Source organism: Anopheles darlingi, chromosome 2 (assembly GCF_943734745.1).
Source record: "Anopheles darlingi chromosome 2, idAnoDarlMG_H_01, whole genome shotgun sequence".
Classification (NCBI taxonomy): Eukaryota; Metazoa; Arthropoda; class Insecta; order Diptera; family Culicidae; genus Anopheles; species Anopheles darlingi.
The window spans coordinates 56,081,388-56,107,890 of NC_064874.1; the positions used below are offsets into that span (position 1 = coordinate 56,081,388).

Here is a 26,503-nt window from a genome sequence, read left to right on the forward strand (position 1 = left end):
ACATAACATATGTTTAGCATATAATGTTGATGATTCTATGGAAGACGATGTGGAAATTGAAGCAGACACGACCGAACTTTATAACGACAATGAAGCGGATAGTGCACACCGCAAAAAAAACACCGCTTTTTGCGTTCTCGCTGCGTAAAAATGTTAGAATGGCCTTCCCAAAGCCCGGATTTAAATCCGATTGAAAATATACGGGCGTTATTAGATAGAAAAGTAGTTAAGGATGATGTAACGAATAAGGAATCATATTTTCATGCTGTACATGAAGCAAGGAAAAAAATCGAGCGCATCTACAAAATCTTGTTAGCAGCATGCCAATACGTTTGCAGATGGTAATTGAGAGGATAAGAGAGGCCATATTAACTATTGATGGAAGGATGAGATATGCTGGCAGGCATGGGTACGGACAAAGGCCGGGCTATTCAAGAGGGCTACCGTAAATCTAGCAGTAAAGGTACAGAAAGGAGAAGTAGGCGAACAAAGGAGAAGTACAAAAAGAGAGATAGAATGAGCGAAAGGAGTATATAGCGACGAGATGAAAGAGCCAAGTGAAATATTACTCCCAGAAAGTGCCTAAATTCTCTCGAAAATTACACGTAAGCTCTGCCGTATGGCCAGCCCTGAGGAAGAAATGGAGGATGAGCGTCGGTTATCACAAAATGCTGCCTTTCCCATTGCGGCGTCTGTTTAGCAGTCACCATTGCACCAGCCCCCAGCAGACACCGGCGCATTGCAGCAAATGATCCTTTTGTTGCAACAACAAATGGCACAGCAGCAGCAATTATTAGCGCAGGTAACGCAAGGCTCCCAACAGCAAGTGCCAAATCAGCAGCAGCAAAGTCTTCGCGTCCGAGCTAATATCGGACGCTCTCGCTGGTAACATTACGGAATTTCGGTACGATGCAGAAACAGACGTTACATTCGAATCCTAGTACGGCCGATACGTGGATGTGGTGTTCGCGCAAGATGTCTCCCGACTAGACGAAGCAGCAAAGGTTTGACCTGCTGGAACGTAAGCTAGGCGCGGCGGAGCACACTCGTTTTTGCAACTTCATTTTACCCCGAACCCCCGGCGACCTAACGTTCGACGAAATGCAAGAAGGAATCCCTATTGAGTAGACGGTACAAGTGTTTTAGCATCACAAAGACCCGATCTGAGGATCTATTAGCTTTCGCGTGCTGCTCGTGTGAAGCTGTGGCATTAATTAAGGATCGAAAGGACACGACACTGGAGAAATTAACTGCCGAGTGTCAACGTTCGGTGCGGTTAAATACGGACAGTGTATTGATCGCTACAGAATCGGCAGAACAAGTGCAGGCAGTGACTTGCCGTCTCTGCCAAACACCAGCGGATCGTGAAAAGATCTAATGAGCGCAACAACGTAGCTGCAATGACATGAAGCCCCTGCTGGCTCTGTGGCGCATTTCATTGGGTTAGAGATTGCACATACGGCTCGTACAAATCCGTGATTGTGGTCGCGTTGGCCATCGAGAGGGATTCTGTATTCCATCCAACGTGGCGAATACTACGAAGAAAGCACCTGCATCGTCACAATTGATTGTCGACCGGCAAGCGATAACCAACTATTAAAGGTCAGTGAGCGTGTCTGAAGAATAGTACGTGAGAGTGAAACAAAGAACAAGCCGGGTGCCGGGCTGAAATGGCAACAAAAAGGAAAAAAAGGAACTCTGGTTCCCAAAAAGGAAAAAGGAATGTCACCCAACCCAACCAATACGCACTACTAGCCAACTCTCGATATAACGACGCCGAAGACAAAGTGCCAATGTGCCAGCAAAGTTCCAAAACAACAAAATCATAATCAGAGCTGGCACAAAATAATAATCAGAGCTGGTGTGGTAAACTGCACCTTAAACCACGCTAGAGCGAGTATAGTTATCAGAGCAGGAGACGTTCCAGGTCACAAGATGATATTAAAGGAGTTAAACGAAAATGACGCACACTATCATACCTTCCAATTGGAAGAAGAGAAAACGGTCAATTACGTCCGTACGTATAAAAAATATAAAGAGCAAGCAGTCTTCCTTCTGCACTTTTTCAAAGGTGAGACGAACATTAATTTCTTAAAACAAATAACGGGGCTTGCAAACGAGAGGGTATCCCCTCGTTGGAACCCTTACGCCAATAAAAACGGCATTATGCAATGCAACAGATGCCAAATGTATGGCCATGGAGCCGCGACCTACAATCGTGAAGTCAAATGCATCAAATGTGCGGAAAATCATTTGTCAGCACAATGCTCCCAAATAGGCCGGCCCAGAGATCTTGAATATCTTAACGGACACGTTTGTGTCCATGAAACAATGTAAAATGAAAGAGGACCAAATTATAATCATCATTCAAATTGTCCAAAAACCACTGTTCGCGATGAACCATTCACCTGAAGGAGTTAAGCTTGCACAGTGGAATGCTAACGGCATTAAACGTCACCAACACGCATTAACTAATTTTCTGTCAAGCGAGAAAGAAGATATTTGCGCAGTATCGGAAACTTTCCCGAAACCTGGAATGAAATTCAGTATTGCCGTTTACATTGTGCATCGACTAGACAGAACAAGCGCCGTCAAAGGAGGTGTAGCCATAATAGTCAAAAGAAACATAAAGATACAGTTACTTACCTGTTTGGGGTTAAAAACAATTGAAGCAATAGGTACAACAGCTCAAACATCCACCGGTCCCCCAGCGGAATTTTCCTCGGGTGCTGCCTCCCCAAGGAACGGCACCAAGCACACAACAAACCTGTAACAAAAATAAGTGAATAACAAACGCAAAAAGTGAATAAGTGGATTCAAAAAGTGCGTTTTAATCGGCAGTGCCCGAAGCAGTCAGGCTCTGGGTTGTCTCTCGTGACAGTTTTGAGGAAAGAACCTAACGGTTACATCGCGAGAAGAGACCATTAGAGTCGAGGTGACACGCGAGATCTTCAGTGGCTTACCCACTTCGCGCGGTAAGTCACGCCAACGCTGGTGCCAGTAACGTATGTACCTCGCCAGCTCATTATAGATGGTATTTTGATTCGGGGGCAACAGGCCACATGACCAATAACAAAGAGGGGCTAATCAATTTTCAACGAAACGAAATCATGATTAGCTTGGCCGACGAAAAGTTGGTTGATGCAACAGGCAATGGTACAATACGTATAGTCTCCGGAAATGGCATCGATGAAAGTGTTAATTTGAAACTGGAAAAAGGATTGCATGTACCATCATTGTCGGGCAATCTGTTATTTGTTGGAAAAATAGCAGATTTAGGATACCAAATTCTGTTTGATAAAGATGAATCCTGAAAAAGGTTGTAACTACGTTGGTAGGATAGCGGCATGGCGGTTTTTATTATTTAAAAACACATGAAGGCTAAATAGTGAATCGATGAAATGAGCGGATCGGGACGACCGCGGGAAAAAGGCCCGATAACGAATTGATCGGCACGGATCGGATCGGAATTGATGATTAGTGTGTTTATCTCGCGGGCCTCTTTTGCCCCCCCCCCCTCCCTTTCCATCCCCTTCCTTTTAATATTAGGAATAAACTAAGAATGACTGCACGAGGTAGATACGTACGAGCGTCCGAGTGGCAAAAAAACTCGGAACAAGCAGAGGACGGCGGCACAAGCGTTGGTGGCGCCCCAAATCGGAGACTCGACGAACGAACGTCCCAAATGGAACAGAAGCTGGAGCCGATCATGGAAACAAACCAATCATTCGGATCGAAAGACACAGCCCCAAGAAGAACCGACGCCGTCGACAACAGTTGGAATACTGAAACTCAAACGAACACTGACATCGGCATGGGCGGTAGAACACTTTTCATACTTCTTGCTAGACAGACACTTTATATTACGAACAGACGCGCAAGGTGGTTTCACTTTCATTTTGAACATGCTGCGGGAAGATTCAAAACGGGCCTTAAACCGTGCTGACGGGTAGGCGTTCAGGCTCAGTCCTTACAATTTTGACATAGAATACATCCGTGGAAGAGAGAATATTGACGACCCATCATCAAGGCTATACGAAGGTACGGACAGCCCTTTTGAGGAAGGCAAGAGCCCTCGGGAAATGATTTTCTTAGAAGCAAACCGCGTGGAGTTTTTAACAGAGTACGAGCTCGCACATGCTACAACAACGGACGCGCAATTGATAAGAGTACTCGAGTCAGAAGACTGAAGCGATGTAAAATTACTTGAGTATGAGAAATGGAACCGTCGCCAAATGAGGTATGGCAGTTATCCCGGAAAGCCTGCGCAGCAAAACACTAACGATATCGCCCATCCATCGCCGTGTTCACTGCATCAAAAGCACGCGGTTGATCGAGTTGCAGTAAAACAGAAAAATCCTAATAAATCAAGAAATTAAAGGCGCCGGTCATCTATTTTTTGGTAGAGTAGGTTTATAGACATCCGAATAACAAAAAGATTGTGAGAAAGAGGTCTTGGAAGGAAGGCGATGGGAGTATCTGACCTCGGGGGGGGGGGGGGGGGGGGGGGATGCCCCTTGAGAAACGAATTTGCGATACTCGCAGACTCCCAATGAGAAAAAAAGAGAAAAATCGGACAGTGCACTATCCTCCTTGAGGATGTATACTTTAACGACGGTAAGCAGATAATGCTGATGGAAGCTGCGAATACCGGAAAAGATCATTCAAGCTTCAGCCCGTCAGCTCAGGCAGGCGCCATCACGCAGGCGAGAAAGTTGGAAAAGATCAAGATGTGCGAAGGGGGAAAGGAAACAATCCCGATTAATTAATGAACACCCCACTCTAAACCAATCGAAGGGGGAGGTAAGATGTGATGATATTCTGTTCATGGAAGAAAAAGAAATTCAGAACGAATTAAAATCACAAAACGTTACGGAAGTTCAAATCATAAAACGAAAGGACAAGGATGGTAAACTAATCAACACAAAACTGGCTATAATCACATTCAAATCACCGCGAATCCCAAGGAAAATTGATTTTGGATTATACCCCGTAAAAGTGGAACTGTATATCCCAAGCCTGATGAGATGCACCATGTGCATGCGGCTGGGGCATACAAAGAAAAGATGCCACAGGGAGCAAGAGCAAGCGTGTGCCGAATGTAGCAAGCCGATGCATATGGAGGCATGTACCGAAACCAAATGCGTATCATGTGGTGATAACCACCACACCCTGGATAAAAACTGCCCAGTATACATGGATGAATGCAAAATCCAAAATCCAACGAACGGAAAAAAAGATCCCCTACGGAAGCAAAAAGGATCAGAAGGGAGACATGTCCAGTCATCCCGAGATCATACACAACGAGCATGAGCTACGCTAATACGCTAAAAATTACACAGAAAGAGACTACATCAGCAGAATGTATTGCACCAATCAAGGGAACAGTGAAAGGAGCATCAATAAGCACAAACACACAAGTAATGAAAGAGCAAGAACCACGAGAACATATCACTCAACTGACAAAGAAAATGAATATGGACACCGAAAATATTACAATCATGAAAGATTACAATTTGTATGTAGTAAATAGTGATATTAACGAAAAGGAAACACAGAACAATACTGAAACAAAAAACATGGAAAATAACAATGAAGGTACACCTGAACATTGTCATATGAAACTAAATGCATAGATGAAACCAAAGGCCTCAACCAAAGAATTTAAAAAGCTAGAACAGAGGACAAAGATGTCAACAGATTGGGCGAGGATGAAACCTCTCTCAAGAAATCTTAGAACGAAAAACAATTGCCTAAACCACACAAGGGTGAAGAAATAAACTCAAAAAAAATATGACTATCCAAAGAATACAAGCGAACATTCAAGGATTGAGGACAAATAAGGACGAGATTACCAGAGTGGCAAACATGGAAAACGCAGACATCATATGCATGCAGGAGATATGGATGGAACCAGAGGATCCCATACATATCAAAAACTACAGGGTGATCGCAGACCACCGAGAAGACGGATACGGGGGATGCGCAATTGTCCTAAAAAAATGTTACAAAATAGACAACACTATCAGGATTAGAACTGATGAACATATACAGGTCATAGCAGCAGAGATCGGAGAACTAGATATGCTCGCAATGACAGTATATGCAGGCCCAAGAACACCGATAACAACCTACAGAAACGTGATGCACAAAATAATACAACAAATAACGGAAAATAGGCACAGACTAAAAATCCTGACCGGGGACTTCAACGCACACCATATGATCTGGGGAGACGACATTACAGATTCCAGGGGAGAAGCAATTCTGGAGGAACTGAATGACACGAACCTTATGCTACTGAACAACAAAGAAATTACTTACATCAAAAACGCATATAATAGTGTGAACATAAACAAACTAGTCAAAATTCTGCAGGCAGGGATGACACCAGGAAGCGTAGTGAGATGGATAGGTGACTTTCTAGCCAACAGAAAATTGGAAATAATGGTCGGAAAAGAATCAGCCACCAGAGTGGTGACACCAGGACTCCCACAAGGAGATGTACTATCACCAACTCTTTTCAACATCTATACTGCACAATTTTATAAAAGGAACACCGGAGAAAAACTTAGCCTAATCCAATACGCAGACGATTCGTCCTAATATCCACTGGAACGACGCAGGCAATCCAGATGGAATTACAAAAGCAAATGGACGTTTTCGCAAAAACAGCCAGGACACTGGAACTGGAGATAAACACCGAGAAAACAAAAATGATGACCTTCCCGAAAGATGCAGAGATTATATTAAAAATTAATGACCGCCAAATAGAAAGGACAAAGGAATATAGATATCTAGGCACCACCATCGACCAAGGCCTCAAATTCCACAAACACACACTCCTAGCAATCCAGAAGGCGCAGAAAAACATCAACATTATAAAAATGATTTGCAATAGGAGCAATCATGTAAACCCCGCAAAGACGATACAGGTACACAGAGCAATTATTAAAGGCCCTTTAGAACTCGGAGCAACAGCGATAGCCAATGCCTCCAAGACCCTCCAAAACAAAATGAATGTCGTCCTGCACCATTCACTCAGGAAGGTGACTGGATGTACGAGAACCACACCAATTAACACGTTAATGGCGCTGGCAGCAGAGATCGTCTCACATACGAAGGAAATACGTAATAGCCAAGGAAACGATAAAAACGATAACCCACTCGGTGGCCAATAGACATCAGCTCACAGACATAAAAAGAGCGACAACAAGGCAGAGATACTCGGGACAAGAGCTGTCGGCAATTGAGAATGAACACCTCATTAAAAGGATTCCCACTCTTAGAATAAACGAGCTAAGAAACGGTGATATAGAGATAAGAGGAAAAGTTCCTGGGTTGTTAGGAAGCAAGAATAACCATAACACACTGACTGCAAAGCAGATCTGTTGCGAGTACATTAATAATCATTCCAAAGACCGACCACGTATTTACACCGATGGAAGTATAAGTGACTCCAAATGTGGTATAGGCATAGTATTTCAGGACACAATAATGACGAGAGAATGGGCATTCAAGCTTGCCAGAAACGTTGCAATCAGTACGGTTGAACTCACAGCAATCGAAGCTCTCAAACTGGCAATAGCAAGGAAAGTCCGCAGACCTATAATATATACTGATAGTAAAGCGACCTGCGAGTCACTTAAAAAAGCATTGGAAAGCGACGTCGTCGAGGAGACCATTAGTAACGTGCTAATTAACTGTATGTACACGGAAGCGACCATACACTGGATCCCCAGCCATGTGGGAATCTATGGAAATGAAAGAGCGGACACTATGGCCAAAATTGGAACAAGTTGCGACAGGATCATTGAAAATAAAGAGAGCCTCGAAGACATAATCAAAAATCTAAAAAACCAAATTATAGAAGAGGTCAACCAGTGGTATATACAGTATAGTGTAGACAAAGGAAAAACCCTCTACAGGATACAAAGGGTGATACCCACTAAAATGTGGCACAACAAAATGAGACTGAAATCGAAAGAAATCAGAATAATTAATAGATTACTCGCAGGACACGACCACAGCAAATACTGGCTGGCTTAGATGAAGATAGCTAGCAATGAAAACTGTGACTTATGCCATGAACCAGAAACAGGAAGGCACAAAACCTTCTCCTGTGAGAGATACAGGGTGGAAAGAAGAAACCGTAACATCACGCTAGAGAAGTTCGAAGAAAGTTTCAAAAAGAAGGACGTGAAATACCTCAAAGCCGTAGTCAGCTTTGCAAGTCAGAATAGGATAGACTTCTAAATCAAGCTAAAAGGGGCCAAAGCGACCGAGTTGGGGCGCGCAACAATCAACCTCCGAGCAGGCCCGGAATAAGGCCGGGATGATAACCCACGGACCGAAAGAAAAGTCGGCCTAGCCCCTGAACCAGTTGCATAAACGAAAAGGAGCAATGACAGAAAAGATTGAGTGACAAGAAACAACAAACAATGGAGAAAAGTATTGAAAAATTCAGAAATCTCTTAACAAATATATAGTGCCACACGGAAAATTGGGACATATGGCCAGAGTAGCCGGTCCCTAGTTTTAGCGAGGTCTAGGTCTCCAGAGTAGCTAACGAAGGCCCAGGAACCTGGATTCATTAGCCGTACTAGGGTAAATTCTCCTTTGAAGAAGAAGCCAATCCATCGCGAAATTGAAGAGCATATTGAGGAAGCCACGTGTGGTGGAACTGTGCCGAGTGCTAATCTATTCTACGCGGTCGATTCAACAATGTCGCTCCGCGCAACATTGTTGAGTCGAGCGCTCGCGATAGCCGACTCACGTTATGCTGCGCTCAGCATAATGTGATGGAATGCACGATAGCGGGAGAACGCGTTGTTTATGTCGCGCATCCAGCACTCGACCATCACTCGAAAGCGTAATAAAAATACCGTTCGATCGCGGCACGATGGAAGAAACGCTGACGCGGCTTGCTGCGTTAAGTGGCGTCGCTCGTGGACGGAAATGGTAAAAATATTGTCTTACTACAGACACGGCTCGAGTAACAAAGATGCCACAAATGGGAACACCCGCGAGGACTACCCCCCCCCCCCCCCCCCCCCTTTGTGACTATGACGGTTTTCTAGCCCCAAATTGAAAAAAGGACTTACTTCATTAAATGTTCCGTGATTAAATGCAAGATATCATTAAATGCGTGCTGTAAGTACTTCGGCCACAACCTTCAGGCATTCAATTCGTCGATTTCTGTTGAAAAAAATATCATGCTATAAAACTTAAACTGAAATGTTTCATCAATCACAGTACCTCAATAAAAATGCAATCAATCGGCCAGTGCTAAAAAAGTAGAATCAATATTAATCCAAAAGAAATTAAAACACCATCACGGTTTGCACAACTTACCTCAACATCAGAAAGAAGCATTTAAGGCAGAAAATGCTAGTCACCTAAGACCCCCTGGATTCTCTTAGAGGCAACCTTGATAGCTAGTTGAAGGCATGGAAAAGGCTAAACACAAATAAAAATGCGATTATCATACTGTTATAATGCCCGGCATAGTTATCTTACCGGTAAAACGCAATTCCTATAACTTAAACCACATTTTCGTTCGGTACATTTCATCTGTACACTAATCTCAACTAACCTTATACACATCATTTTATTTCATCGAAGCACGAGGTCGCGATCCGCGCCACAGTACCCGGGCCACACACAATCAACCGGTGGTCTCGCATCGGATCTGTTGAATAGCCAAACATTCCCGCACACATCACAAACGAATTTCATACAATGACACCATTTTCTAAGAAATCATTAAGCACACACTACTCGCGAACAAACCCTTTTGTCTTTCGGTCTGGCTGCTTCGATTCTTGTACCAATTTGTTCCTGGAACGAATATGGCGCCATCTATTGAAGCAAACACATACACATACACATACACACACACACCACTGCAAAACAACGCGTTCCTCACATTCTTCCAGTTCTCCTATTTCAAATTAAAGAAAAAAACGGAGCGCCATGATTAAATAATAACAGCACTTCGCTGCACTGAAAACCAACTATGAAACACGTAAAACCGTTTGTCGTCGGCAAACCACACCGAACACTTTACGAACCTCTTTCCTTCTTTGCCCGCGATGAGTTCACATCATCCGCGACAGCTGGAGTATTGAGGCTGTTGCAGATTTTATTGTGCCTCTTTTTAATAGAGCCAAAACTTTTTATAGGGCCAAACTTTTCATAGGAGCAATGTAAATTAATTGGCCGTTTGCATCAAGGTACTTTAAAAAGACAGGTAGTTTCTTAACCGCTTTGACAGGTCACCATTTTCAATTTGTTTGACATTCATAGCAGGGCGCTTTTTATCAACAAAACCACGTGAGTTTCAAGAAGAAGAAGAAGAAGATGTGAGCAAGTTGGTGGTTTTATCAGGGAAAGTACCTGATTTCACTCTTTTTCGAATGTTTAAATGATTCATCTCTCTATTTAAGATCATTCGAGCGACCAAGTTGTGTTTTACAGCGAGTGAGCACGGTCCAGGAACGCTAGCTAGCTCTTGTTCTAGGCCGGGTGGCAAGACCTACGGACCGATACCATATTGAAACACTAGGAAGAATTTTGAGAATATTTGTATAAACTTCAACTTTCGTGCCACTTTTCGTGAATTTTAACTGTCGTAATACCACGGAAAAGCGAAAACAGCTCCGAAAAGAGCGTTCCCAAAGTAAACATCCCACCATCCCATGAATGTCAAACTCTGAAGTTTTTTCTAAAATACGATCGGGGATTTGTTCTGCATAAAGCTACCTGTCTTTTTAAAGTACCTTGGTTTGCATCATGCCCCATTGCCAGAAAGGTATGCAACCGGGTGGCTTATTGTTTGTCAATAGATGCTGCCACACGGAGCGTAAATTTGCGCGCAAATTTACACATTAGCCGTGGCCACACGGGGCGAAAACTCTAGCGCAAACGAAAAAAATAATGCCAAAACGGTTTCGCTTAACCCTTACACGCTGTCAAACTTTTATACGTCCGCGGACTTTTTCGCTGAACCCTTGACGCTATCGAACGCTTTATTTACGAAAATGTAGGTTCTTTTCGTATTGTTTTTGCAATTTTAATATAAATATAACAGCAACAGCAACAAAATCGTTAAAAACTGCAAAATTTATTCGGAAATCAACTTCAGCGGCCAAAACACAGATGAAAACAATACGTTTGACATTTCGGCATAAATTTTCGGGGTTTTTACCCCTGCCACACGAAGCGAAAACATTTTGGCATTAATGTGCAAATTTGCGCGCAAATTTTCGCTCCGTGTGGCAGCATCTATTAATGCGAAAGAACCTACATTTTCGATACAACAACGATTCGAACAATACGAAAAGAACCTACATTTTCGTAAATAAAGCGTTCGATAGCGTCAAGGGTTCAGCGAAAAAGTCCGCGGACGTATAAAAGTTTGACAGCGTGTAAGGGTTAAGCGAAACCGTTTTTGGCATTAATTTTTTCGTTTGCGCTAGAGTTTTCGCCCCGTGTGGCCACGGCTAATGTGTAAATTTGCGCGCAAATTTACGCTCCGTGTGGCAGCATCTATTGACAAACAATAAGCCACCCGGTTGCATACCTTTCTGGCAATGGGGCATGATGCAAACCAAGGTACTTTAAAAAGACAGGTAGCTTTATGCAGAACAAATCCCCGATCGTATTTTAGAAAAAACTTCAGAGTTTGACATTCATGGGATGGTGGGATGTTTACTTTGGGAACGCTCTTTTCGGAGCTGTTTTCGCTTTTCCGTGGTATTACGACAGTTAAAATTCACGAAAAGTGGCACGAAAGTTGAAGTTTATACAAATATTCTCAAAATTCTTCCTAGTGTTTCAATATGGTATCGGTCCGTAGGTCTTGCCACCCGGCCTAGAACAAGAGCTAGCTAGCGTTCCTGGACCGTGCTCACTCGCTGTAAAACACAACTTGGTCGCTCGAATGATCTTAAATAGAGAGATGAATCATTTAAACATTCGAAAAAGAGTGAAATCAGGTACTTTCCCTGATAAAACCACCAAACTTGCTCACATCTTCTTCTTCTTCTTCTTGAAACTCACGTGGTTTTGTTGATAAAAAGCGCCCTGCTATGAATGTCAAACAAATTGAAAATGGTGACCTGTCAAAGCGGTTAAGAAACTACCTGTCTTTAAACTACCTGTCTTTTTAAAGTACCTTGATGCAAACGGCCAATTAATTTACATTGCTCCTATGAAAAGTTTTGGCCCTATAAAAAGTTTTGGCTCTATTAAAAAGAGGCACAATAAAATCTGCAACAGCCTCAATACTCCAGCTGTCGCGGATGATGTGAACTCATCGCGGGCAAAGAAGGAAAGAGGTTCGTAAAGTGTTCGGTGTGGTTTGCCGACGACAAACGGTTTTACGTGTTTCATAGTTGGTTTTCAGTGCAGCGAAGTGCTGTTATTATTTAATCATGGCGCTCCGTTTTTTTCTTTAATTTGAAATAGGAGAACTGGAAGAATGTGAGGAACGCGTTGTTTTGCAGTGTGTGTGTGTGTATGTGTATGTGTATGTGTTTGCTTCAATAGATGGCGCCATATTCGTTCCAGGAAAAAATTGGTACAAGAATCGAAGCAGCCAGACCGAAAGACAAAAGGGTTTGTTCGCGAGTAGTGTGTGCTTAATGATTTCTTAGAAAATGGTGTCATTGTATGAAATTCGTTTGTGATGTGTGCGGGAATGTTTGGCTATTCAACAGATCCGATGCGAGACCACCGGTTGATTGTGTGTGGCCCGGGTACTGTGGCGCGGATCGCGACCTCGTGCTTCGATGAAATAAAATGATGTGTATAAGGTTAGTTGAGATTAGTGTACAGATGAAATGTACCGAACGAAAATGTGGTTTAAGTTATAGGAATTGCGTTTTACCGGTAAGATAACTATGCCGGGCATTATAACAGTATGATAATCGCATTTTTATTTGTGTTTAGCCTTTTCCATGCCTTCAACTAGCTATCAAGGTTGCCTCTAAGAGAATCCAGGGGGTCTTAGGTGACTAGCATTTTCTGCCTTAAATGCTTCTTTCTGATGTTGAGGTAAGTTGTGCAAACCGTGATGGTGTTTTAATTTCTTTTAGCCGTGGCCACACGGGGCGAAAACTCTAGCGCAAACGAAAAAATTAATGCCAAAACGGTTTCGCTTAACCCTTACACGCTGTCAAACTTTTATACGTCCGCGGACTTTTTCGCTGAACCCTTGACGTTATCAAACACTTTATTTACGAAAATGTAGGTTCTTTTCGTATTGTTTTTGCATTTTTAATATAAATATAACAGCAACAGCAACAATATCGTTAAAAACTGCAAAATTTATTCGGAAATCAACTTCAGCGGCCAAAACACAGATGAAAACAACACGTTTGACATTTCGGCATAAATTTTCGGGTTTTTACCCCTGCCACACGAAGCGAAAACATTTTGGCATTAATGTGCAAATTTGCGCGCAAATTTTCGCTCCGTGTGGCAGCATCTTTTGGATTAATATTGATTCTACTTTTTTAGCACTGGCCGATTGATTGCATTTTTATTGAGGTACTGTGATTGATGAAACATTTCAGTTTAAGTTTTATAGCATGATATTTTTTTCAACAGAAATCGACGAATTGAATGCCTGAAGGTTGTGGCCGAAGTACTTACAGCACGCATTTAATGATATCTTGCATTTAATCACGGAACATTTAATGAAGTAAGTCCTTTTTTCAATTTGGGGCTAGAAAACCGTCATAGGCACAAAGGGGGGGGGGGGGGGGGGGGTGGTAGTCCTCGCGGGTGTTCCCATTTGTGGCATCTTTGTTACTCGAGCCGTGTCTGTAGTAAGACAATATTTTTACCATTTCCGTCCACGAGCGACGCCACTTAACGCAGCAAGCCGCGTCAGCGTTTCTTCCATCGTGCCGCGATCGAACGGTATTTTTATTACGCTTTCAGCTGCTTTCACATCGAGCGCGTTTAAACGCCACTAATAGACGCAGCAGGTTTTTTGATGCAGAAAACACGGTTGTATCACATCAAAATATATGGAACTGTTCACGTAACGCACCGAAAGCTATTTTTTGGAGCTTTTGAAGAGCTTAAAAGTTGGCGTTTTTTTTTTCGGATCTGTAAAAATCTACAGATTGTGGCAGGTTCTGAGCCGACTGTAGCAGGCTACGCAAGCAAGCCAGCGTTGCCCTTTGGTTTTGCAATTTGTTTTGGCAGGAATGTGTTGAAATCCGGGTAATAACTGTTTTGCGTGAAGATTAAACTATTTATCATGATTTGATAAGGTGGCGGTAGTGATATGGTGCTATTTTTCGTGTTTTTTAATCGACCTTCGCGCAACCTAGGTGTGAACAATAAATTAAGCTTTTGCGTCAAAAAACGCCAACTTTGGCGTTTTTAAAAACGCGCTCGATGTGAAAGCAGCTTTCGAGTGATGGTCGAGTGCTGGATGCGCGACATAAACAACGCGTTCTCCCGCTATCGTGCATTCCATCACATTGGCCCCTATTGCGAGTGTCTTGTCTCGTTTCCAAGACAAGACTCGACCAGTCTTGTCTGGCAAAAACCGCGGAGTCTTGGTTGTCTAAAATCGGTATTGCGAGAGTCGCATGAATACTTGAATGAACAAGTGTTCATTTGGCTGTCAAAAGCCGTCAAAATCCCAACTTTGTATGTAAACAATCGCGCGCAGCTTGAATTTCCTTACCGTTAACGTGTTTTAATTCATCAAAAAAATGTTTTCAATCGTACAATATTTGTTCAATTATTCTCAATCTCTGATGCATTTTTATTCAGGAACTCGATCGTCACGAAAGCAAATGCTGAGGTTTAAGCCCATTACATGGTTCTCAGAAAATGTGCCATTTCGTACAATTGAACATAATCGATTACTGGTAATAGGTTATTGATTAATTCCATTAAATTCAACCAAAAATTCCAAATCAACCGCCAGTCTGCTAAATAAAAAACTGTTACGGTAATCTTAAATCGCAGTCTTGTTTGGCAGACTCCCAGTCTGGTAGCTTTGAGTACAAGACAGCTGAGTCTCGTTTCCAAGACAGAAATCGGAGTCAAGCAAGACACTCGCAATACCGACACCAGACTGACGTTTGTCTTGGAAACGAGACAAGACACTCGCAATAGGGGCCATTATGCTGAGCGCAGCATAACGTGAGTCGGCTATCGCGAGCGCTCGACTCAACAATGTTGCGCGGAGCGACATTGTTGAATCGACCGCGTAGAATAGATTAGCACTCGGCACAGTTCCACCACACGTGGCTTCCTCAATATGCTCTTCAATTTCGCGATGGATTGGCTTCTTCTTCAAAGGAGAATTTACCCTAGTACGGCTAATGAATCCAGGTTCCTGGGCCTTCGTTAGCTACTCTGGAGACCTAGACCTCGCTAAAACTAGGGACCGGCTACTCTGGCCATATGTCCCAATTTTCCGTGTGGCACTATATATTTGTTAAGAGATTTCTGAATTTTTCAATACTTTTCTCCATTGTTTGTTGTTTCTTGTCACTCAATCTTTTCTGTCATTGCTCCTTTTCGTTTATGCAACTGGTTCAGGGGCTAGGCCGACTTTTCTTTCGGTCCGTGGGTTATCATCCCGGCCTTATTCCGGGCCTGCTCGGAGGTTGATTGTTGCGCGCCCCAACTCGGTCGCTTTGGCCCCTTTTAGCTTGATTTAGAAGTCTATCCTATTCTGACTTACAAAGCTGACTACGGCTTTGAGGTATTTCACGTCCTTCTTTTTGAAACTTTCTTCGAACTTCTCTAGCGTGATGTTACGGTTTCTTCTTTCCACCCTGTATCTCTCACAGGAGAAGGTTTTGTGCCTTCCTGTTTCTGGTTCATGGCATAAGTCACAGTTTTCATTGCTAGCTATCTTCATCTAAGCCAGCCAGTATTTGCTGTGGTCGTGTCCTGCGAGTAATCTATTAATTATTCTGATTTCTTTCGATTTCAGTCTCATTTTGTTGTGCCACATTTTAGTGGGTATCACCCTTTGTATCCTGTAGAGGGTTTTTCCTTTGTCTACACTATACTGTATATACCACTGGTTGACCTCTTCTATAATTTGGTTTTTTAGATTTTTGATTATGTCTTCGAGGCTCTCTTTATTTTCAATGATCCTGTCGCAACTTGTTCCAATTTTGGCCATAGTGTCCGCTCTTTCATTTCCATAGATTCCCACATGGCTGGGGATCCAGTGTATGGTCGCTTCCGTGTACATACAGTTAATTAGCACGTTACTAATGGTCTCCTCGACGACGTCGCTTTCCAATGCTTTTTTAAGTGACTCGCAGGTCGCTTTACTATCAGTATATATTATAGGTCTGCGGACTTTCCTTGCTATTGCCAGTTTGAGAGCTTCGATTGCTGTGAGTTCAACCGTACTGATTGCAACGTTTCTGGCAAGCTTGAATGCCCATTCTCTCGTCATTATTGTGTCCTGAAATACTATGCCTATACCACATTTGGAGTCACTTATACTTCCATCGGTGTAAATACGTGGTCGGTCTTTGGAATGATTATTAATGTACTCGCAACAGATCTGCTTTGCAGTCAGTGTGTTATGGTTATTCTTGCTTCCTAACAACCCAGGAACTTTTCCTCTTATCTCTATATCACCGTTTCTTAGCTCGTTTATTCTAAGAGTGGGAATCCTTTTAATGAGGTGTTCATTCTCAATTGCCGACAGCTCTTGTCCCGAGTATCTCTGCCTTGTTGTCGCTCTTTTTATGTCTGTGAGCTGATGTCTATTGGCCACCGAGTGGGTTATCGTTTTTATCGTTTCCTTGGCTATTACGTATTTCCTTCGTATGTGAGACGATCTCTGCTGCCAGCGCCATTAACGTGTTAATTGGTGTGGTTCTCGTACATCCAGTCACCTTCCTGAGTGAATGGTGCAGGACGACATTCATTTTGTTTTGGAGGGTCTTGGAGGCATTGGCTATCGCTGTTGCTCCGAGTTCTAAAGGGCCTTTAATAATTGCTCTGTGTACCTGTATCGTCTTTGCGGGGTTTACATGATTGCTCCTATTGCAAATCATTTTTATAATGTTGATGTTTTTCTGCGCCTTCTGGATTGCTAGGAGTGTGTGTTTGTGGAATTTGAGGCCTTGGTCGATGGTGGTGCCTAGATATCTATATTCCTTTGTCCTTTCTATTTGGCGGTCATTAATTTTTAATATAATCTCTGCATCTTTCGGGAAGGTCATCATTTTTGTTTTCTCGGTGTTTATCTCCAGTTCCAGTGTCCTGGCTGTTTTTGCGAAAACGTCCATTTGCTTTTGTAATTCCATCTGGATTGCCTGCGTCGTTCCAGTGGATATTAGGACGAATCGTCTGCGTATTGGATTAGGCTAAGTTTTTCTCCGGTGTTCCTTTTATAAAATTGTGCAGTATAGATGTTGAAAAGAGTTGGTGATAGTACATCTCCTTGTGGGAGTCCTGGTGTCACCACTCTGGTGGCTGATTCTTTTCCGACCATTATTTCCAATTTTCTGTTGGCTAGAAAGTTACCTATCCATCTCACTACGCTTCCTGGTGTCATCCCTGCCTGCAGAATTTTGACTAGTTTGTTTATGTTCACACTATTATATGCGTTTTTGATGTCCAGTAATATTATTGCCGTGTACTTTCCTTCTCTATTGTTTGAGAAAATCTCGTTGACTAGGAGGTTGGTGGCCGTGAATATGGGCCCTATTCCAAGCGTCTGTCTGTCTTGTGAGACAACCGTCAGTCTGGTATCGGTATTCCAAGCGTCTCATGAGACACCGATTCCAGTCTATGTTGACAGACTCGCTGTCTGTTACCAAAAGGTACCAGACAGCGAGTCTGTCATATGAGACTACGATTTGAAGTGACTGTTACGTTTTTGTTTTTCACATTGGCGGATCGATGACCTATTCTCAGAAATTGATTAATTAAGCCGCGGGAAACGCGGGCACGGGCATAATTAGCGTTTGAAATTTATTTTTGTGAAAAATAAAAACACGTTAACGGTAAGGAAACTCAAGCTGCGCGCGATTGTTTACATACAAAGCTGGGATTTTGACGGATTTTGACAGCCAAATGAACACTTGTTCATTCAAGTGTTCATGAGACTGTTGGAATACCGATTTTAACCAACAAAGACTGGACGGTTTACGACAGACTGGACTGGTCGAGCCCAGTCTGTCAGAACAGACAGACGCTTGGAATAGGGCCCTATGGCCCCTATTGCGAGTGTCTTGTCTCGTTTCCAAGACAAACGTCAGTCAGGTGTCGGTATTGCGAGTGTCTTGCTTGACTCCGATTTCTGTCTTGGAAACGAGACTCAGCTGTCTTGTACTCAAAGCTACCAGACTGGGAGTCTGCCAAACAAGACTGCGATTTAAGATTACCGTAACAGTTTTTTATTTAGCAGACTGGCGGTTGATTTGGAATTTTTGGTTGAATTTAATGGAATTAATCAATAACCTATTACCAGTAATCGATTATGTTCAATTGTACGAAATGGCACATTTTCTGAGAACCATGTAATGGGCTTAAACCTCAGCATTTGCTTTCGTGACGATCGAGTTCCTGAATAAAAATGCATCAGAGATTGAGAATAATTGAACAAATATTGTACGATTGAAAACATTTTTTTGATGAATTAAAACACGTTAACGGTAAGGAAACTCAAGCTGCGCGCGATTGTTTACATACAAAGTTGGGATTTTGACCAAGGTACTTTAAAAAGACAGGTAGCATCTTAACCGCTTTGACAGGTCACCATTTTGAATTTGTTTGACATTCATAGGAGGGTGCTTTTATAAACAAAACCACGTGAGTTTCAAGAAGAAGAAGAAGAAGATATGGGCAAGTTTGGTGGTTTTATCAAGGAAAGTACCTGATTTCACTCTTTTTCGGATGTTTAAATGATTCATCTCTCTATTTAAGATCATTCGAGCGACCGAGTTATGTTTAACAGCGAGTGAGCACGGTCCAGGAACGCTAGCTAGCTCTTGTTCTGGTATAGGTGGCAAGAACTATTGGTCGATACGACCGATAGAGAGGTCCGAGGACGGAAACTCGAGTCGGAAGGAAACATCGAGTGTTTTCTGCGTGTTTCTTCACCGCCCGCCCTTCATCTCTGCTGCACTGAGCGGATCATGAACGACGGCATCACGCACGACTTTGATGTTGGCCAGCAGTCGCCAACCGTGGTTACGTTCGCAATAGAAGACGCGTCCTCCGCCGTGTTGATGCATCGTGCGTGCTGAACCGGTGAATTACTAATTGTGTCCGCTCCGAGCAACATAGTGTACATTGGCGAGAGCAGGTCGTTCTTTGCCGTGTGCGATGCGTTGCGACACCTGTTCGAGGGGCCCGTGATCCAGGAGCTGCGGGTGCTGTCGTAAAAAACTGAATCGGGAGAAACATACGAGGAAGATGAGGCGAGCATTAATGTGGAAAACTTGCGTGTAAAGGCATGCTGCGGTACAAGGTGTTGCGGAAGTATCGCAAGGGTGGGAAGCCACCAGCAACAGTTGCGGCACCAACAACGGGCAGTCGACCGTCGGGATCGTCCCGCGAATCTCAGAGACGCGTTTGAGTGAGGTCATGAAGGAGACCGGAGCCGGTTCTAAATCCATCTCACCGCTGCTGAAGGGCAAGAAAACGCTCGTTGATGAAGAGGATGGGGATGTTGATAGTGAGGCAACAGCCAGGGGATCCGTTGGTGATGGTAATGTTGTCGCCGGTTCGGCTGATTTAGCTCCTGCCGCGAGCGGTAATGCAGCCTTCGATTCAACGGTCGGCAGCTTGTTGCTTGGCAGTCGAAGGGCGTGAGATGACGCAGTGACTCATTTCATTCTATTTTGGCTTTCGGAAAAATCTGCCCGATTCGAGATTGATCCGGCTCAACTGATGCTGCTGATAATAATAATTTCAATGGTAACAACTAATAATTTTCCTCATTGTCTTGAGTTGTTTGTCTCTTTGTCATGGTATATTTAGGAACGTTTCAATCTGCACTGTTCTAGCTACATCGTTTCGCTTTTAGCACTTGAAAGTATCGCTAACTGCTGACCCCAACGGAAGCGCGCGCGAATTGTTCACCGCGGCGAACTAATGCTTCAAGTTTTGATTCCTAATTTACTATCTTCCTCATTTTCTTTGCCCTTTTTTCATTAGTCGGTAATTTCCGTTTGGGCAGTAACCTTTTTTCATTGAGATTTTTCATGTTGATATATCGTATACGAACATTCACTCGAAGTTTGACAAAGTATTTGATTATCGTTGGCGGTAGATGTTTCATTTGGGTTCCTATTTTGGTGGAACATCTGGCTACAACATTTTGAGTGTATCTAAATTTGCCATTAGGGTGGATTTTTTGGAATATTTTTTCCATTTTATGACATGATTTTAGGAACTCTTCTGAAGGCACAAACAGTCCTCCAACGGATAAATGTTGTAGGTAGCTGGGAGGATGTGAATAGCTATGATCGCTCTTGATGTTCAAAGATTGTGTTCCCAATTTAAGCTCCGGATATTTTGATTTGAACTTGTTCGCTAAAAATCCTACTATGTATTGTAGTCCGTCGCTTTCTTGGCCCGTATTTTCACCCATCAAACTACTTACAGAACTCAATATTTCACTACTTTCGGAGTTTTCGCTGTCATGTAAATCAGTATTCGGTATTACGATGGAAGGCCCTGAAAATAATTTCGCCATTATATAGGTTTCACCTTCTTCTTCAAATTCTTGTAGATCTTCTGCCTCAACTTGTTCAATGTTAGTATGGTTTTTTAAAATAGTTGGTGTCTTGCCTAAAACTATTAGCCTAATTCTATGAATGCAACTTTTAGGTGAAGGGTGATCGTGTACCCCACCTATCTGTCTAATTTGTGAAAAGAAGTTTTCCAGCACATCCTGATTTAGCTGTAAATATAGAAAAGAAATATTATATTAGATATACAAAAATTTCTTGCTTTGCGAGTGGTATGCTTACCTTTCGTGTGGATAAAAATGTGATGTTATGTTTTGCCTTCATATCCACGAATAACAGTTTTAAGCCTGTTATTTGCATGAGCATTGATTTTTGAAAAATCTGTAAATTAGTTTTTCCTATCACACGCATGTTTAAAAGGAACTCGTGCATTTCGTCTAATGCTGAAATTTGATTTTCATTGCCGGTGAACGTTTTTTTGTAGTCCAGCTTGGCGACTGGACTACACGAGTTAGAAATATTAAACCACAAATCTATTTTTTCAATAACGTTGGCAAGATTGATCGTGTTCTTATTGTGTGGATAATAGTGCCGCAAAGCAACAGCCGTTGTTCGCGACAATAATTCTGCTGCTTTTCTCACGTTTTGCTTTTCTAAAGAAGTCAACAAAATATGACCCTTTGTTAGTTTAAATGTCGATGTAATTTCTAAATTATCTCTTTCAGATACTAAATCCCATAATATATCGGATTGAATTTTGTGCCCATTATATTCAAAACCTGGCTTTAGCAGCCAATTTCTCATCAATTTTAAAAGATGGGGTGCATCCGGAATCACATAAACTCTAGTGTTTGTCACAGGGTGTTTAAAAAAGGGTTCATTATAGCTTACTACACCCAATTCTTTCCAGCAAGATATATTTGTCGAAGCATTATCACTGACGATGGATACCACATTAACCCCTTTATGATAAAGTTTTTCTATTAAAGTATTCACGATTTCCTTCGTCATTTTTTGGTCAAATCCGATGTATACGGGTTGTTTCCATTTTTGGAAAAGGCCACGCGCCATAACAACTTGAACATAATTAAAAGGACCCATAGGGCCCTATTCCAAGCGTCTGTCTGTTCTGACAGACTGGGCTCGACCAGTCCAGTCTGTCGTAAACCGTCCAGTCTTTGTTGGTTAAAATCGGTATTCCAACAGTCTCATGAACACTTGAATGAACAAGTGTTCATTTGGCTGTCAAAATCCGTCAAAATCCCAGCTTTGTATGTAAACAATCGCGCGCAGCTTGAGTTTCCTTACCGTTAACGTGTTTTTATTTTTCACAAAAATAAATTTCAAACGCTAATTATGCCCGTGCCCGCGTTTCCCGCGGCTTAATTAATCAATTTCTGAGAATAGGTCATCGATCCGCCAATGTGAAAAACAAAAACGTAACAGTCACTTCAAATCGTAGTCTCATATGACAGACTCGCTGTCTGGTACCTTTTGGTAACAGACAGCGAGTCTGTCAACATAGACTGGAATCGGTGTCTCATGAGACGCTTGGAATACCGATACCAGACTGACGGTTGTCTCACAAGACAGACAGACGCTTGGAATAGGGCCCATAATTTCATCTGCTGCAATATCGTACTCCATTACTTCAGATACCTTCATTTCATCGAAACTTAAGACACATTCCTTGTCCTGTTTCTCAAAAGTTCGAGTTAAGTTCCCTATCATATTGATTACATCTTCTAACACACCTTGCTTAAGGTTAAAAGTTCTCGCATGGCGTTGTAATGTGGATATGGAAGGAAGTGGATACTTTAAATCTATAGCTAAATATTTATAAGCTCGTTTTGAAAAATACCTTAATGTAAGAGCTGCGCTTATTTCGTCTAAGGACCACTTCACCCGTTTCCTTACGTTTAAAATTACATCTAACTGATTACTTGATAGTGTTGCTTTAAGCCTATTTTTTATAATAGAGTTAATTTTGGTTTTAGCTATAGGACTCCTTTCAATATGTTCTATTTTTTTTTGCTTTTTTGGAGTTCCTGTTTGAGTGCTTTATTTTCATTATGAAGTTCGCTTAATTTTTTCATCAATTGTCCATTAACTTCCTTCAATCTTTTATTTTCTAATTCGAGGGGCGAAGGAGGTGGGGGAATCTCTTCTTGATCCCGATTTTCAACCGCAGAATCCGAATCCGAATCCGAAACCGTACCCGTACCTTCGGACGACTTATACAGAGCGTAACTTTTAACTACTAGCTGTTCCTCCTGCTGCATCGTATTTACAGGCGTATTTTGGATGGATTCGTACACAGAGGGAACAGCTAAAAGAAACAAGTTAATCTAAGATGAAAAGTTCATTTGAATGTGTATAATATCATACCTGTTTTCTTCAAGGTTCGCAAGTTGCTGTGACATTTAATCAATGGAGATTTATCTAACTGATAATCCTCATCCTTAAAATGCTCCGAACATATCGCACTACATTTAGGCGGACACCAATTTGCATCTCGTCCGCAAAATGCGATCCATTGTTGAGCTAGCTCACTCTCTCGCGGAAAAGTATGAAACATAACAATCGTGCTACGATTTTTCACATTGGTTCTGTTATTTTTGCATAACAAAGCTGCACAAAATGCATACGGCATTTTGAAATACTATGCAGAGCGTTGAAAATATTTGAAACACTTTAACTTTCGTTGAAAAACTTTAACTTTCGTACTGCGTTTCAAAACACCAATGGAAAAGCGTAAACAGAAAAGAGCGTTCCCGAAGTAAACATCCCACCATCCCGTGAATGTCAAACTCTGAAGTTTTTTCTAAAATAAAATCGGGGATTTGTTCTGGATAAAGCTACCTGTCTTTTTAAAGTACCTTGGATTTTGACGGCTTTTGACAGCCAAATGAACACTTGTTCATTCAAGTATTCATGCGACTCTCGCAATACCGATTTTAGACAACCAAGACTCCGCGGTTTTTGCCAGACAAGACTGGTCGAGTCTTGTCTTGGAAACGAGACAAGACACTCGCAATAGGGGCCTATGTTGACAGACTCGCTGTCTGTTACCAAAAGGTACCAGACAGCGAGTCTGTCATATGAGACTGCGATTTGAAGTACTGTTACGTTTTTGTTTTTCACGTTGGCGGATCGATGACCTATTCTCAGAAATTGATTAAGGGGGGGCTTTGGTTATTTCGGGTTCAAAAAAGCGTTATTTTTGACGATTTTTAGTGCAGAAACCATTCAACTTAATTTTTACAAGTGAATGTCAAATTAAACTACAACTTTTCAAGAATATTTGGTTCTATTTTGGGGAAGATTTGATCAAAACTACGTTCATGGCATCCAATCGAGAAAGGCAATTTTGCAAAAATGTACTTTTTGCGGTGCCCATCGTAGCTACGTGCTGGGTCATCTGAAACATACAAATGGGTATTTTTTTGTTAGATTATAAGTTTATCCAGGTAGCCCCGTTGAGTTTTTGTTAAATTTCCTATTTTTCGATTTCTGGCAGATTTTTAAAGTTGAAAAAGTGTTACATTTTTCGATGTTGCCTCAAAAAACGAGTTTTATATAATTAAAAGAATTATCAAAAAAAAAAGTATCAACAATTTTAACAAAAACTTGACGGGGCTACCTGGCAAATAGTGTACAGATTAAGTGTTCAAAATTTCAAATCGATCGGACCAGTAGTTTTTATGCTACGATGGGCACCGGCTTTGAAAACGCAGGTTTTGGGAATCGCGATTCAAAGTTGCGAGATGCGTTAAGCCTTATATGAAACTCTGTTTTTCAAAAATCAATATCTTTGTCAGTTTTGCTTCGATTGATCCCAAAACTTTACACAATACTCTTGAAAGGATAAGCAGTCATATAAAATTATAAAAAGTAAATGCGATAAAATTAAAATAAAATACCGAAGCCCCCCTTAATTAAGCCGCGGGAAACGCGGGCACGAGCATAATTAGCGTTTGAAATTTATTTTTGTGAAAAATAAAAACACGTTAACGGTAAGGAAACTCAAGCTGCGCGCGATTGTTTACATACAAAGCTGGGATTTTGACGGATTTTGACAGCCAAATGAACACTTGTTCATTCAAGTGTTCATGAGACTGTTGGAATACCGATTTTAACCAACAAAGACTGGACAGCTTACGACAGACTGGACTGGTCGAGCCCAGTCTGTCAGAACAGACAGACGCTTGGAATAGGGCCCTATGTTTGTGGTGTCCCTCTTGCGCTTTGTGTCCTTGCACTTGGCTATAAGTTGCCATAATTCGCTGCAAGTCATTTGTCCGTCTACCTTGGACAGCCATTTCTCCCAGTTCTTCTTTTGTTTTGTTTCTTTAGAAAGCTGAATTTGGCTTGCTTTCTTTTAAAATCCATTTGGTTGGCCAGTGTATTGTTCCTGTCGTAGACCCTTTGTGCAGCCTTTTTTTTCCTCCCATGCCCGCTCAACCTCTGCTTCCCACCAGGATTTGGGAGTGATTCTGATGGTTTTCGTGTTTTCTTTTCTAATTTATGTAAGTTTGTTTATAAGTGTATTGAGGTTAAACCTCTCTGGTAATTGTATGGCCTCGATATCTCGTGCCAAGTGCTTCGCATTTAGTATCATCGTTTTGTTGTCCTTATTGGGCTTGTCTATCTCCGTAATTATAACTAGATGTCCACTTCCTCCTATATGTTCCTCCTTCACCACCCTCTTGGTGTTCAGGTACATTGGTACTGGGATAATAGTGAGATCTATTGCTGAATTCCTCTTTGAGTTGTTCGGACTGATGTAAGTAATTTCTTTGTTGTTCAGTAGCATAAGGTTCGTGTCATTCAGTTCCTCCAGAATTGCTTCTCCCCTGGAATCTGTAATGTTGTCTCCCCAGATCATATGGTGTGCGTTGAAGTCCCCGGTCAGGATTTTTAGTCTGTGCCTATTTTCCGTTATTTGTTGTATTATTTTGTGCATCACGTTTCTGTAGGTTGTTATCGGTGTTCTTGGGCCTGCATATACTGTCATTGCGAGCATATCTAGTTCTCCGATCTCTGCTGCTATGACCTGTATATGTTAATCAGTTCTAATCCTGATAGTGTTGTCTATTTTGTAACATTTTTTTAGGACAATTGCGCATCCCCCGTATCCGTCTTCTCGGTGGTCTGCGATCACCCTGTAGTTTTTGATATGTATGGGATCCTCTGGTTCCATCCATATCTCCTGCATGCATATGATGTCTGCGTTTTCCATGTTTGCCACTCTGGTAATCTCGTCCTTATTTGTCCTCCATCCTTGAATGTTCGCTTGTATTCTTTGGATAGTCATATTTTTTTTGAGTTTATTTCTTCACCCTTGTGTGGTTTAGGCAATTGTTTTTCGTTCTAAGATTTCTTGAGAGAGGTTTCATCCTCGCCCAATCTGTTGACATCTTTGTCCTCTGTTCTAGCTTTTTTAATTCTTTGGTTGAGGCCTTTGGCTTCATCTATGCATTTAGTTTCATTGTCATATAGTACTCCTGTTCAGGTGTACCTTCATTGTTATTTTCCATGTTTTTTGTTTCAGTATTGTTCTGTGTTTCCTTTTCGTTAATATCACTATTTACTACATACAAATTGTAATCTTTCATGATTGTAATGTGATATTCGTTCTCCGTATTTCTTCGTACTGGGTGGACAGACAGACCTTTCTTTCTAAGATCGGTTACCAAGCTATGGTGAACCGAGAAGGTTATCACCAGCGAGGACCGAGGGAAAGTAAACGGTTGAAGTCCAGTTCAAGACAAGATCTTTATTCCACGTTT

The 26,503-nt window shown here is 41.9% G+C and overlaps 1 long non-coding RNA gene across 1 annotated transcript; it reads right to left on the reverse strand.

Annotated features, from left to right (window-relative positions):
- Positions 1-2,656: 2,656 nt before the first annotated feature.
- LOC125948744 (uncharacterized) lies at positions 2,657-9,644 on the reverse strand. The gene is made up of 5 exons (XR_007468607.1): positions 9,520-9,644; positions 9,355-9,459; positions 9,259-9,288; positions 9,105-9,198; positions 2,657-2,767 (listed from the first exon to the last, which is right to left on the reverse strand). It is a non-coding gene; the product is annotated as an uncharacterized LOC125948744 (long non-coding RNA).
- Between the last annotated feature and the right edge of the window lie 16,859 nt (positions 9,645-26,503).